The 14,300-nt window shown below is 36.0% G+C and overlaps 1 long non-coding RNA gene across 1 annotated transcript; it reads left to right on the forward strand.

Annotated features, from left to right (window-relative positions):
• The first annotated feature begins 295 nt into the window (after positions 1–295).
• LOC135224381 (uncharacterized) lies at positions 296–2,621 on the forward strand. Its single transcript, XR_010316711.1, has 5 exons — positions 296–668; positions 865–942; positions 1,153–1,222; positions 1,425–1,538; positions 1,774–2,621. It is a non-coding gene; the product is annotated as an uncharacterized LOC135224381 (long non-coding RNA).
• Positions 2,622–14,300: the final 11,679 nt, after the last annotated feature.

Below are 14,300 nucleotides of genomic sequence, written 5' to 3' on the forward strand. Positions count from 1 at the left end.
TAAACCAAGAATGTCACAGGTAATGTACAGTGATATATTTTTAATAATGCATTCTCTAGTTAGTTCTGTTCTATAGAATTATTGTTGTGGCAATAATTATTGTAATTGTTGCAAGTCAACATTACTCTTCATAGTAAATGAAATAACTGAAAATATCATGATTTTATGCATATGTTGTATTTTCATATGGTACTGATCGAATAAATTTTATTTCAGGTAGAGGCGCTGAAAGCATAGTTAGGGAGTAGTACTGCATTGTTCTAAAGCTGTTAATTTATTGACTGAAAAGGTAAGTTTTTTTCTTTTGCTATTCTGGGAATGGATTTTTATGATTATGTAAAGGATATTTATGACAAATGGTGCATATTATTAGTACTTGATGTTGATGTACTTTCATTTTGCTGATGTGAATGAAGTTGTTTCACGTCGGATATTAATTTATCTACTGCACATTTTGTGAAGATGCAAAATTATAATTATGTGATGATGTTATACTTTCGTTCTGCTGAAATAAATGAAGTTGTTTTCAATCTGATAGATATTTATCTTTAAAAAATAAAATGTACTTAGTTTATTGGTGAAATGAAACTTATTTGTTTCAGTTGAATGCCCAGAAGTCCTGGTTAGGAAGTACTTTACAGCATTGCTTTTGGCTTATTGGTGAACAGGTAAATTTTATTGCAAATCGTGAAAAGAATCTCATATTATGACAATTGTGCCTAATTATAGTTACATGATGAGTAAAAATACTTTCGTTCTGCTGAAAATACTTGAAGTTCTTTCAAATCTGATAAAGAGGATGCTGTCTAAATATTTTACTTAGTTGTAAATTCAAGAGATGTTGAAGTCAGATTTTTGTTTCAGGTGATCGGGTGAAGGCTTCAGTCAAGGAAGACTAGTATTATAAAGCTGATGGTTTTTTCTGATGAAATTTTTCGAATGGTAGGTTTTGAAGTTAGTACAGTATTATGGTATTTCTCATAAACACTGGAAGCTTATTATATATAAAGAATAATTATGACATGATGGTTAATATACTTTCGTTCTGCTGAAAATACTTGAAGTTCTTTCAAATCTGATAAAGAGGATGCTGTCTAAATATTTTACTTAGTTTTAAATTCAAGAGATGTTGAAGTCTGATTTTTGTTTCAGGTGAAGGCTTCAGTCAAGGAAGACCAGTATTATAAGGCTGATGGTTTTTGCTGATGAAGTTTTTCAAATGGTAGGTTTTGAAGTTACTACAGTATTGTATTTCTCATAAACACTAGAAGCTTATTATGTAAAGAATAATTATTACATGATGTTAATATACTTTCGTTCTGCTGAAAGAAATGAAGTCACTTTTAAATCTGATTTAGGGATTCCATCGTTGATTATTTTATCTAGTTTTCAAAAGATATTTTGAAATAATTATTTTGTTCCAGGTGAAAGCTCTGAAGTCATTCTGAGTATTATGGTCTGAAGCTGGTTTGTGTAGTGTCTTGAAAGAATGGCTTCCAGTGAGAAAATATGTTTACCATATTTTACTAATTTTTTAGGTAAGTGTGATGTTGATTATGTCAGTAATAAATGTAATACTAACAAGACTTTTAGTACTTTATTGCGTACTAACTTGGTTCTTATTAACTTAATGTTCTATAATACTAACATGATGCCTACTAACTTTCGTTCTTAGTGGATAATGATGCCAAACATAATCTGACTAAAGGAAGAAGGTGTGAAGTATCATTTAATTGTTAAGGTCAGTACAGTTGCAAATTTTTTCTGTTGCAGATTTTTAATACCCAAATTTTTTGTTGACTTCTATCATTCTGGAGAGGGACAGAAGATCTACAGTATAAGAGTACAGACTGTACTTGAGTTTTGACCTCTACAACTTACATCCTGTGCCCCTAAGTCCAAATTATGCAATAAATTAACAGTTCAGGAAATGAATCTCACTATAGCTAACAACAGTGCTATTACCCCTGGATGTCTGGATGATCAGGAAATAAACCTCACTCTAGCTAACAACATTGCTATTAATCCTGGATGTCTGGATGATCAATCACCGCGCTTTGCTATTCTATTCTTTTTTTTTATTTTCCTTGGTCATGCTTGTACCTCAGTATATGCTCATGCAAGTTACACTGAAACCCTGATATGAGTATTAAATGGAAGCCTTCCTCATATTTTACTACTCAGGAGAATAGGAGGAGGCTGGAACTTGACAAGGAGAAAGGAAGAAAAGTAAAGGACATCTGTAATTCCATTCCATTTTGCAGTTCCATTCCATTGTCCAGACTGCACTAAATGATCGTGCCCCCAGTGCTTGGGCTTTGGTTCGTGTAGCATCATCAACATTATTACCCTCCAGGCTCTGTAAAGGAGGAAAAAACTGTTCAGTGTGTGACTTTCATTGAAGTAAGATCACACAATATACACCTATGCGAAAATAAAAAAACATTTAGAAAAAATGCAGGGCAGACGTGGAAGATGTTCATACATAGCTAACTGAAGTTTAATGTATTGCTGGGTGTTGATCTGTGACCTGGACTCAGGTAGACATAAGTTATTTATTGTTTGTGTAATTTTTTTTTCTGTTGTACCTGTTTGGCAAAATAAATGAAATGTCTTGTATACTTACATTGTTTGAGTAACCCTATTACAGCAAGTTTAATTTGAATTACTAATTCCAAATCAAGAAATGAATGCCCAATTAAAGAACAGTAATGAATAGATAAAGGATATAACTGGGCTTATTGGATTCTAAAACTCAAATGCATTATTGGCTTATCAACAGGCATTTTTGATCATGGACAAGTTGTGGGGGGTTGAGTTCGTTATAAATGGCATATGAACTTATAAAAACATACAGAACCAAGCCCGGTGAACTCTCGAAATCAGACAGCCCTTTACCTAGCAGCCTTAAGCAATATAAGGAATCCCATGAAAAGTCAACCTTACTTTGAAGCAAGTTAAATGAAAATGATCATGCTGAGTATTGGAACCAAGGCTCCAGAGCATGGCAGTGCTACGCAAAGGAATACATTAGTACGTATAAGTGTGATGTGTACCAGAGGTGATAAAACAGAGTAGGTATAAAAGTAACTTGGTAATTGTAGTAATGTAGCAAACATGAAATCGGATAATACGAGGTTGTATATCTAGAGAGAGTAAACCAGAACAAGGATTGTAAAGTACATCATTGAATTTGGTTACATGCTGTCCAGTAAGTTGCAGAGGCCTTCATTCATCATCATTACCATAAAGGAAGCTACAAATGTCTAGCTGATAGAATGAGAGGAATGGTGACAAGATAGGGAAAAAAGGACAGTTAAGTAAAACCAACCCCATAATGGTTGAAAGGAACTAAGAAATCCAGTAGACCGAGATCTAAGTTGTTATAATTGTAATGAATGGTGTCAGATTCTCAGTAGTCTGCTAAATATGAATTGAAGCTTTATAACCAAGCTCTAAATGTATAAGGGCAAGCGGTCAAAAGGAAGACCAAGATGTGTTGAAGTTAGAACCTTCATACCGGAGGCATTTCGTGTTGAAACTGGTAATGAGAAGACAAAGAAAAAAAAGATGGGAGCTAAATTAGAGGTGTATAAGATTCATGGACTCCTAATGAAATAATCCCACTTTTAGATTAAGTTAATTACTTGTGATTTTACAATCCATGTTGTACTGAATACCCGGCAGGAACATTGGCAATTACAAAAAGTGGATAAGGTTTTGGGTAATGTTCCCTGAACATGCCAAGATGATTGACATTTGTGTATTTGGAAGAATATACTAAATAGGAAGTTACCAAGTGATGTGATACTGATATGTTGAAAAATAAAAATAAAATCTCAAAAGGTTGTGATGAGAGAAGGACAGTTTTCAAAGAATATTTATGATGGAAATGGGGAAAGTAAAATCAGTGGCAGAAGATTTAGAAATACATGACTTAAATGAGGTCATTGATCTGACTACAAAGAAATTTTGCTAATGTTTGCAAAGGAGAAAGAACAGATTTTCTGTCTTAACTACTAGAGTAAGAATTAGACATGTCTCTATTATAATAATTGATATACTAGTGTGATACTATATTGTAGGCCGTACTGCATAAGATCTAATGAATAAAGATTTTGTAGAATCTTCAATGTTTTTATTTGATTGAATTAGGAAGGTTTGTCTCTTCTTTATTTAGGCTCAGAGGTCTGGAAACTTATCGTTTATAATAACAATAATGATAATATGCTAGAAGTAAGCCCTCTTTAAACATGTTTTATTAAAAGTAATTGTTGTCTCAGCTGCATTAGTTTTATAGAGATTCTTCTCTATTTTTATAATTATTGTTTTTTCATTGTTGCTTAAATTGGTGAGCAACGCACCAAAGGTTGGCATGTCTCAAATAGGTAATAGTCAAAGTCGATTTAATTTTATTAAAAATGCCGGTGGCGGTAGTAAAATTTTCAGGGTATATCCCTTAGAGTTTATTGAATATAGTAATCTATTCGCGTAGTATTGTTGGGCAGCGAATTTTACCTTCAATAAACTCTACGGGATATGCCCTGAAAAATTGACTACCACCACCGGCATTTTTAATAAAGTTAAATCGATTTTGACTATTACCTATTTGAGACATGCCAACCTTCGGTGCGTTGCTCACCAGTTTAAGCAACAATGAGAAAACAATAATTAGAAAAATGGAGGCGAGCCTCTAGAATTAACTCAACTGAGGCAGCAATTACTTTTAATACAACAACAACAACAACAACAATAATAATAATAATAATGTCTCTTATTAAAATTAAAGTTTGGAAATGAAATTTGAAAAAGCAGTGCACAAGTAAATAATGGTCAAAACACTTTAGTGTAAACAAAACTACTTTGCATATTCAGTTTAAAAGAGTTAAAATATGCATTACTTGTATGGAGTACCTGACCAGAAATGCCCGTATAATTCGGATGGGCCAGAATATGGCCTAGGGTACAAAATAACCAAGTAGCCATGCATCTGGCTTTAAATAGTAACCTTAAATGAGCCTCATATTCCTAAGCTAAATAGCAATTTTAAAAAATAAAATATTTTTCATTACACTCACTATGGTAGGAAGTTGAGTTCAGTATGCTCTATTACATCACAAAAACTTTGATGTTTCCAAATTTAAATGACCATCTGTTTACTTGTGATGATGATTCAACAATTTCACCTGTGATGATGATCCAACTAAACCCAGAATGAAATCTAGTCAGGAAGCAAATTTTACCATTTTGTGAAATCATTGTGCTGGTGGTTACTGTGGTGTGGATTTCACTGCAATATCTTCTGATAGGTCTTGGTTTCTCTCACAGTAGTACTTAACTAAACTGCAAGTTGAATTAAGCTGTTAATAAAGATTTGAGAATACATACGTAGATGAAACCCAAATTTCATACATTTATGCATTCCTATTGTGGTAAATCTCAGAACAACAAGAAAGAGAAAAAGAAGAAATATAAGAAATTTTAGGGTGTATACAAGCACGGGCTTTGAGGGGAAACAGAGATTTTAGTAAGGTTAATAATGAAAGCATTGCTATCCGTCATTAAGTTATGGAAAATTATTATCATTGGCATTATATTCCTGGTTGTAAATGGTTAGCTTTGAAGGTTTGTTTAAAGTACTGGACTGTTACCTTGAAGTGTAGTGGTTATCAGAAAGTTTATTTAGATTTACATGCATTTGTTTATATATTAGTCAAAGGTCAACTTCCCAGCAACCTTTGAGAACTGTAAGAATTTAGGTCGTCGATATCATTATGATAACTACTTATACAACTACGTGGAATGGGCACAGGATTTCATGAACTTGAATTTAGGCATTATTTTGTAAAAAAAGAAATGGAAAAATTGCTAAATACAGAAGAAAACATTCAGGCATTTTATAGAATAGGTTCGGTAGCAGGGAAAATTGATAAGAAGTGGTTTAGTATGACAAATACAGTAACAGGGAAATACGTAAACCTACTCCAAAACTTGTCCTCATTAGTGTTTTCTCATAATCAGGTAATGGGAGGAACAGCAGGTGTACTGAGTACGAATTTGTAATAGGATTTGTGTTGGCAAACACGTAAATTGTGTGCTGTAAGGTGACTTTTTGAACATCTGAAGTGCTTAACCAGGCAATGTTTTGGTGTCAAATGTTGAACTTACTGTGTCTATCAAGGGGGTGGTTTTTTTAATTTGTTTAGGCTAATGCTATTCATATAGAATTATGGTAAATTATATACACGAGAGAGTTTGGTGGTGATAGTTTTTAAAATGAGAGGTAGGAAACCCATGAAGAGAAAGAGGAGATCTAGAATTAAGATTAGGGACTTTAAAGGAGGAAAGAGATTACTGGAAATGGGGAATGTGGAATTTGGACAGGGTAACAGGGTGGAAAATATGTGGGCAGACATAAGAGAAATCTGTGTGGGGGAAGCAGAGAAACTTGTGGGAAGAACCAATGGATATGGAGTGTCGAGAGGAGAAAAGTGATGGTGGAGAGGTGCAAGAATCAATTTTTAAAAAATCAGAAGCATTTAAGGACTGGAAAGTAAGGCATTAACAGGGTGCAGAGAAGAGGAAAGATGCGAGAAGGAGGGAACATATGCCTATTGGAAGTGCGACAGAGCAGTTGAATGAAAGACTAAGAACAGGAGGCGAAAAGGATAGCAATAAGATTTCAAACCTGAGGGAAAGGCAGAGACAGGATTTCAGTATATTGTTGTCATTAGGGACAGAGATGGAAATATATTGCATAGGGATGAAGACATTAAGAAGAGATGGAGAGAGTATTTTGAACAACTTTTGAAATCTGAAAATAAGAGAGAGGAGATGGGGAAGCACAGAGGGTAGAGTGACCAGTGATGGAGATACAGGATACAGAGGTGAAGAGAGTATTAATTAAAATTAAGAATGGTAAAGCACCAGCTCCATCAGAGTTCCAAATTGAAATTATCAAATTACTAGGTGCAGTGGGAGAGAGATGGATGTTGGATTTATTAAAAGCTATATGGGAAGAGGAAGTAATTCCAAGGGACTGGGAGAAGAGTCCATTAGTATATATTTACAAGCAGAAGGGCGGTGTCGTGGATTGTGATAACTACGTACAGGGGAATTAAACTAACAGAGTATGGGTTGAAAGTTTTAGAGAGGATACTGGACTGGATGAGATTAAGAGAGATTGCAAAGATCGGGAAACAGCAGTATGGATTCATTAGAGGAAGAGGGACGGTGGATGCCATCTTTATAGTAAAACAGCTACAGGAAAACAGGCTAGCGGGAACCCAGGAGCACTTGTGCATTTATAGACTAGAGAAAGCATTCGATAGAACCCCGAGAGAAGTGATGTTTTGGTGTTTGAGGAAGAGGAAAACCCAGGATAGTTGGTTAGGCTGGTCGAAGCGGTATATCAAAGAACGAGCACAAAAGTAATAACGGCAGTTGGAGAAACAGAAAACTTTGAAGTTGGTGTTGGGTTACACCAGCGGTCAGCATTAAGCCCATTATTGTTTGTGCTGGTCATGGATGTGTTGAGTGAATAGATCAGGAATGAAGAGCTGTGGGAGTTGTTGTACGCCGATGATCTGGTGATTACTGCTGAAAACGAGGAAGACCTACAGAGAAGGGTTGGAGAGTGGAAGGAGTCTTTAAAGAGGGGTGGCTTAAAGATGAATGTGAGTAAAACAGGTTTTGGTGAGCAGTAGGGAAGATAGAGACAGAAAAATACAAGAAAGAAGGATCTACTTTAAGCCAAGAGCGCGGACATGAGCAGTAGGATAAAAGCTGCATGGGGAAAGTGGAGAGAGGTAGCTGGAGTAGTATATGATAAGGAAATGCCAATCAAGCTAAAAGTCAAGATCTATAGCATAGTGATAAGACCAGAGGTAATATATGGATCGGAAACATGGGCTCTAGGAAGAAAAGAGGAAGCAAAGCTTGAGAGAACAGAGATGAGAATGCTGAGGTGGGTTATAGGAATATCGCTGCTTGAGAGATTGAAAAATGACAAAATAAGAAGGACAGGGAGGTTTAGTAAAGATTACAGAGATGATAAGAGAGTCACGATTGAGATGGTATGGGTATGTGTTGAGGACGGATGACGAGGAAGTGAAGGGGGCTTAAGAGGAACCTGTTAGAGGAAGAAGATCGAAAGGAGGACAGAGAATTAGATGGCGAGATAAAGGGAAGGAAGATATGGAGAGGAGAGGTTTGATGGAGGATGATGCCTTTGATAGAAGGCAGTGAGAAGGCGCATCAGACAACTGACCTCTTAATGTAGGGATAACGGAAAAAGAACAATCTTCTTTTTCACCGTTATCTTAGAAGATATACAAGAGAGAGAGAGGTGCAGTGTTTAAAGATATAACAAGAAAGCGTCACCGATAGTAAATTGTTAGGATTTTTTTGCGTCGAATCCTTGAATACGAAGCCTAGGAAACGAATTCATAGTCAAGGAATCTGGATTTGTTTCATTCCTGCGCTCTCTCCTTAATGTTGGTTCACGGGCTCGTAGAAAACCCATGTACTACTTCGGTTTTTTGTACAGCCCTCCAAAGGGATGATTCCCTCTCTGGCGGGCCCTCGTACGTTTTCTAAATAAGTTGCTTTTTATATCTGATCATAGTTGTCTTTTAGTGTTTTCTCTCTAGTATCGTAGCTCCTGCAGAATAGGAGAGTCTTAAGTTCTTTTTAAGATTTGCTTTCTTTCTTGTATGATCTTCACTGCAGGCGGTACTTTGTTGTATAGTCTTGGTGCGCGATGTTCAAATGCTCTCTCATCTGACTTCCTGTTCCTTCTAGGTTCAAGTAGCCTATATGCTTCACTTGCACGTCTGATCACAATTTTCATTTCAGGGCTAAAGAAACTTAGGCAATTTCTTAGATATGTTGGTTCCCCATATTTTAGTGTTTTGAAGACTATAAGAAGTATTTCGTATTCTATTCTTGCTTTTACCAGGAGCCAATGTAGCTCGATGAGTGCCGGGGTTTTTCTGTCTCGGTAACATAATCCTTTTACTAATTTGGCGGCTCTGTTTTGTATTAGCAATTTTCTTAGTAGATAGTATATAACGTTGCAGTAGTCAGGCCTCGAAAGTATTTGGTTACAGATTGCTGTCTTGAGAGTATCTTCGTTTAAATATACTCTAATAAGTGTAATGTTTGTGTCAATTTAGTCCACAGGAAAAAAGAGAATGTTTCTAAAATGATAGTTACAGGTTTTTACAATATGCAGTATATGATTTTTGATCGGTATTTTATTGTCAGTAAATACTCCTAAGTTCCTCACTGTCGCTACAATGGTTATGGATGATGAGCCAATAGTTATTCTTTTGAAGCGTTCATATTCTCGTAGTGCACTATCAGAACCAAACAGCATATACTCACATTTGTCTTCATTGAGTTTTAGTTTCTTCGCCGACATCCATTTTTTTTTTGTATATCTCAATATTGCATCAGTTTTGCTAATGGCATCTTCTACATTTTCGAGAGGGAAATAGAACTTAGTTTCATTAGCATACATTTCAGAATTAACTTTGTGCTTGCTTAGAATTTGCCAAACGCGTGACGGCATTTTTACGGAGCAGACTTTCCCAGAAAACCCACGTCGTCAGTTGCACGAAATACCGGTATAATATGCTATTAAAGACTTCTAAGATTTTTTTTTTTTCATCTTTTATGACAGTCTCATATTGTACATTACTGGCCACTCATTTTCACATGACTCAAAGAGAGGCATTTAACTCTCATTGGTTAACTTCGATCAAAGTTTTCCTAAATCATGACTTCGACCCAAACTAAATATTGTAAGCATATGGTCAAGTTTGTGGCTCTATTCTCATTGCTAATAACGTGGTGATCAGTTGTGTTGTGCCTAATTTCTTGTGTTACTCAATTGCTTTATGTCATTCTGTCAGTAACATTTAATGTAAAGTCTAATTAGTACAAATTATTTTTATATTCGTGTAATTTATAACAATTATATCGCGTTTTTTTTCCGTTAAGACCGTCATATTTTCTTTTTGAGGCATTTTCATCGATAAATGCCTTACACACACACACACACACACACACACACACACACACACATATATATATATATATATATATATATATAGATATAAATATATTATATAGATATCTAGAATATAATATTATATATTATAATAGTATATAAAGAGAGCTATCACGTATCGTAAAGCTTCCGTAAATGTTTGTGCATATATGTGTGCACAAAGTCGCATTTTGAATCGCTCCAAAAAGGAGTCATGTGCTGACTGGTGGATTAATAGCAGAATGCTGTCTATTTCAAGACTGTAAATTAATTTTAAGTTTGAATTATATTCTGAGAGCAGCCAAGTGCATCAAAGCAAAGCTAATGCTAATAGCATTAGCTTTGGGGTGGGGGGGACACAGTCAAGAAAGTAATGAGAGTTTTAAGAGCTAACGGTCATTCCTGTGCATACACCTCACTCGTTGTTGACAGATTTCAATCGGGTATTGAACTAGACTCTGTCAAATTGGCAAACCATTAATGTGATCGATTGCAGACAGACGGATATTCTGTCCCCTTGATTTATGACAAATACTTTGCAAACCAGTATATCTCCTCACAGTATTAACTCTGTATAAATCCACCTTTGCGATCTGTACTCTAGTAGATTCACATCAGCCGAGCATTTGATGTCTAGACCAGTCCCTCACGGCGCTCCTGATTGACTGTTGATAAGCCAATCACAGGGCTGGAAACGCCCAGTCTCTCTTTAGAGTTCACATAGGCAGGATGTATGTTCCACCTCTTCTGAGGGATACTTTGGAAAGACGTATCCCTCAGGAGAGGTGGAACATAGATCCTACCCATGTGAACTCTCGAGAGAGACTGGGAGTTTCCAGTCCTGTGATTCGCTTATCAACAGCCAATCAGGAGGGTCGTAAGGGACTGGCCTAGGCATCAAATGCACGGTTGATGTGAATCTACTACAGACCCTCGGGATCAAATGAGTCTATATAACACTTTGCTCCCCGAGGGGCTAGTACTAAACACGGCGAAACTGTAGATTGCATTCCAAGGTAAAGCCAATTTGACCAAAGTAGATTCATGGTGCGTAGATAATTAGTGTCGTCAGTGCACCTCATTAGGTGCTATGTAGGCATTACTTTAGGTTCTTTGCATTGTCCCCTCGGCCCCTAGCTGCAACTACTTTCATTCCTTTCACTGCACCTCCGTTCGTATTCTCTTTCTTCCATCTTGCTGTCCACCCTCTCCTAACAAGTGTTCCATAGTGCAACTCCTTTGAGGTTTTCCTCCTGTGACACCTTTCAAACCTATTACTGTCAATTTCCGATTCAGCCCTGAATGACCTTAGTTGCCCCAGTGCTTGGCATTATGCCAAAAATCTATATAACATAAAATCATAGATTACTAGCCAAAGTAGCACCGCTTGTACTCCTTAGACTTTGACAAAAGTGGATACGTACCGGGTGGGTTGAAAATGCTACCGGGTTAACACCTCTCCTCGCTTGGTGTCTCAGGTCCCTGAGAGAAGCCTGCTGAAGTATTCGTTTTGGCAAATTGCAATATTGGCAGCAATGGTCCTTATTGTTAAATAGAAACGTTTACTTATTGTGACATTTTACCGTATGACCCTCGAAGTTTATTTTCGCGCTCAGCTCTTGTTGAAGTTCGGTGTACTTATTTTTGGTCGGGTTGCTCTTGCTGTTGCCGTCATATGTGATTGTTGGTACTATACTACCGATTCTGCGCAAAACATTTAGTTGTAATGCCAGAACCGTTCGATCCTTTGGCGATATTAATAAATCTTCACTTGGAGACCATGCTCTCTCTCTCTCTCTCTCTCTCTCTCTCTCTCTCTCTCTATATATATATATATATATATATATATATATATATATATAATATTATATATATATATATTATATATACATGCATATATATACATACATACATATATATATATATATATACATATATATATATATATCTATATATATATATATATATACTATACATACTACATACATACTTTAAAAAAAAGTCTTGAAATGGTAGTTGGTAAAGTAGTGTGAGCTTATTTTCACTTTATTTTCCGAAATTCAAGCAGACAAAAGACTCCTGGCTCGAAGACACACCCCACTTTTGTCTGCTTGAATTTTGGAAACTTTACCAACTACCATATCAAGACTTTTATTTTTTTTTTTTTTTTTAAGTATTTAGTTGCGTAAGTTTACATATCTTAAAGGTGGTACTACCCATGATACCTTCCTGGCGATAAGGGAATGAATTTTTGCTAAAGGCTACGTATGTTTTCCGTTTCTATGTTCTTTTGTTTATTTACTATTTTTAAGCATGAATGTTTTATATGACTCATCCAGGGGTCATATACAGTCATTCCAATTACTTATGAGCAAAAGATGACCTTCCTATGAGATTAGAATTAGGCCTTTAAAAACATTAACCTTGGTCCTAGACCTCAGGAAGAAAAATAGCGTCTTCGACGCTGCAAAATACGGTATAGGTATATGAATTTTAGTGAAACTGCTTTAAAAGTGATTTGTTATTATTATTATTATTATTATTATTATTATTATTATTATTATTATTGGTGGTGGTGGTGGTAGTAGTAGCAGTAGTAGTTTATGTATTATTATTTTTGTATGATTGGTTAAGTATACCCTCCTGGTTAGGCGTAAATTCGGTCAGAATTAACAGAAAAATTCATGTTAAAAACATTTCTCTCTCATACCACGCTTAAGTAAAGACATGATTGATTAGCAAAAGCTTTAGCCGTGTGCCACCACCCTCTGTAAAAGATTGTTAATTGACTATTCCCTCTCTCTCTCTCTCCAAACGAATATTAACCTAGGAATGAAGAATTTGGTCCTAATAGCGTTCCCAGCTATTAGAATTCTAAGTTAAACAAAGTGGGTTGGGAGTTGAGAGCCCCCTACTTGGAAGCGTTATTTTAGAAATATCCTAAGTTAGGCACTGAGTATTTGAATAATGTATGAGGTATTTGCCCCTGTTTTATTTTAGTAATATAATAATATCAAAAGGACTTTTAACTTTGCTCTCTCTTAAAGATACATGTATTGAACGGTAAACCTTAAATTCAAAAGCAAAATAATGGAAGTTCATTGAGCCACACCGCCTTGAATAGGCCTCGGGGGGCACTAGACTAAAGTCCCCACTAACGCTCAGTTATAACTGCACAGGCCGACTGTGCAATTATAACCGCGCAGGCATAACTGAACGTTAGTGGTGGGCTTAATGTTCCTTGAACCATCCAGTTTAGTGGTTCATTTATTAGATTAGGAGTTCGAGAAACTTAACGCTTGGACTAAGTCACTCAATTGTTGAAGATTCGTGAAGTTGATTTCCTTGGATTGACAAAATTAAGCAATCAACCTGTCATCCAGAGATACTTCTGAGGCGCGAACGCCATCTATAATAACGTCTGGAAGACTGTTTCATAGTCTAACACTTATGGAAACAACTTTTCTCTGATGCCATGTAATTCGATACCATCACACCTCAGCCAAGATGCTGATGGTCTGTGCGATTCAATAATCCGCCCTGACTCGATAGTGGAAGTTTCCACAAAGCTTGTGGATTTGGCTCAAGTCGTAAGAGTAAAAAAAAAATAAGCCTTTTTAAATTACGGTCTGCAGTATAAAAGTTCTAGAAATTAAAAACGATATGCGGGCGATATCGGAGTTTCTATATTCACTTTGAAGCTCAATAAAACCATGACTTAATTGGTACGCAAATCTGCTATGGTGCATCTACCCCACTTTTAAACTGTGCATTACAAACACAGTTCTTTCAGTCCTAATATATCTCCAGAGATAATATTATTATTAACTAATTCAGATCTTGGAAGGTACCAGCACTGGAATATTAACATTCCAGTGACCTTTATCTTCTTGACAGTAATTACTGCGAGTGGTGCTCTTTTGTTTTTCCTTGATAATTGCAATCATGTATTGGCCATATTCCACAAAACTTCGTTGTACGTCCCTCATCATCCCGGTGGCCAGTAATAAAGTCACGGGAAAAAAAGGTCAATTTTGTTTAGGAAAAAGGTATCAGGGAGTCATTATCTTTATGATATTTACAGCTTTTGTTTATGTTTTCACGGCAATCCCCAACGGGCTTGTACTCAACACGCCGCGCCGTAGAGGTGGATACATACCGGGTTATCTAGGTGGCCGTGGTTAAAACCCTTCTTTACTTAGTTTAAGGGACAGTTATATATTATTATATAGGTTCCATCTGCGCT

Source organism: Macrobrachium nipponense, chromosome 12 (genome assembly GCF_015104395.2).
Source record: "Macrobrachium nipponense isolate FS-2020 chromosome 12, ASM1510439v2, whole genome shotgun sequence".
Classification (NCBI taxonomy): Eukaryota; Metazoa; Arthropoda; class Malacostraca; order Decapoda; family Palaemonidae; genus Macrobrachium; species Macrobrachium nipponense.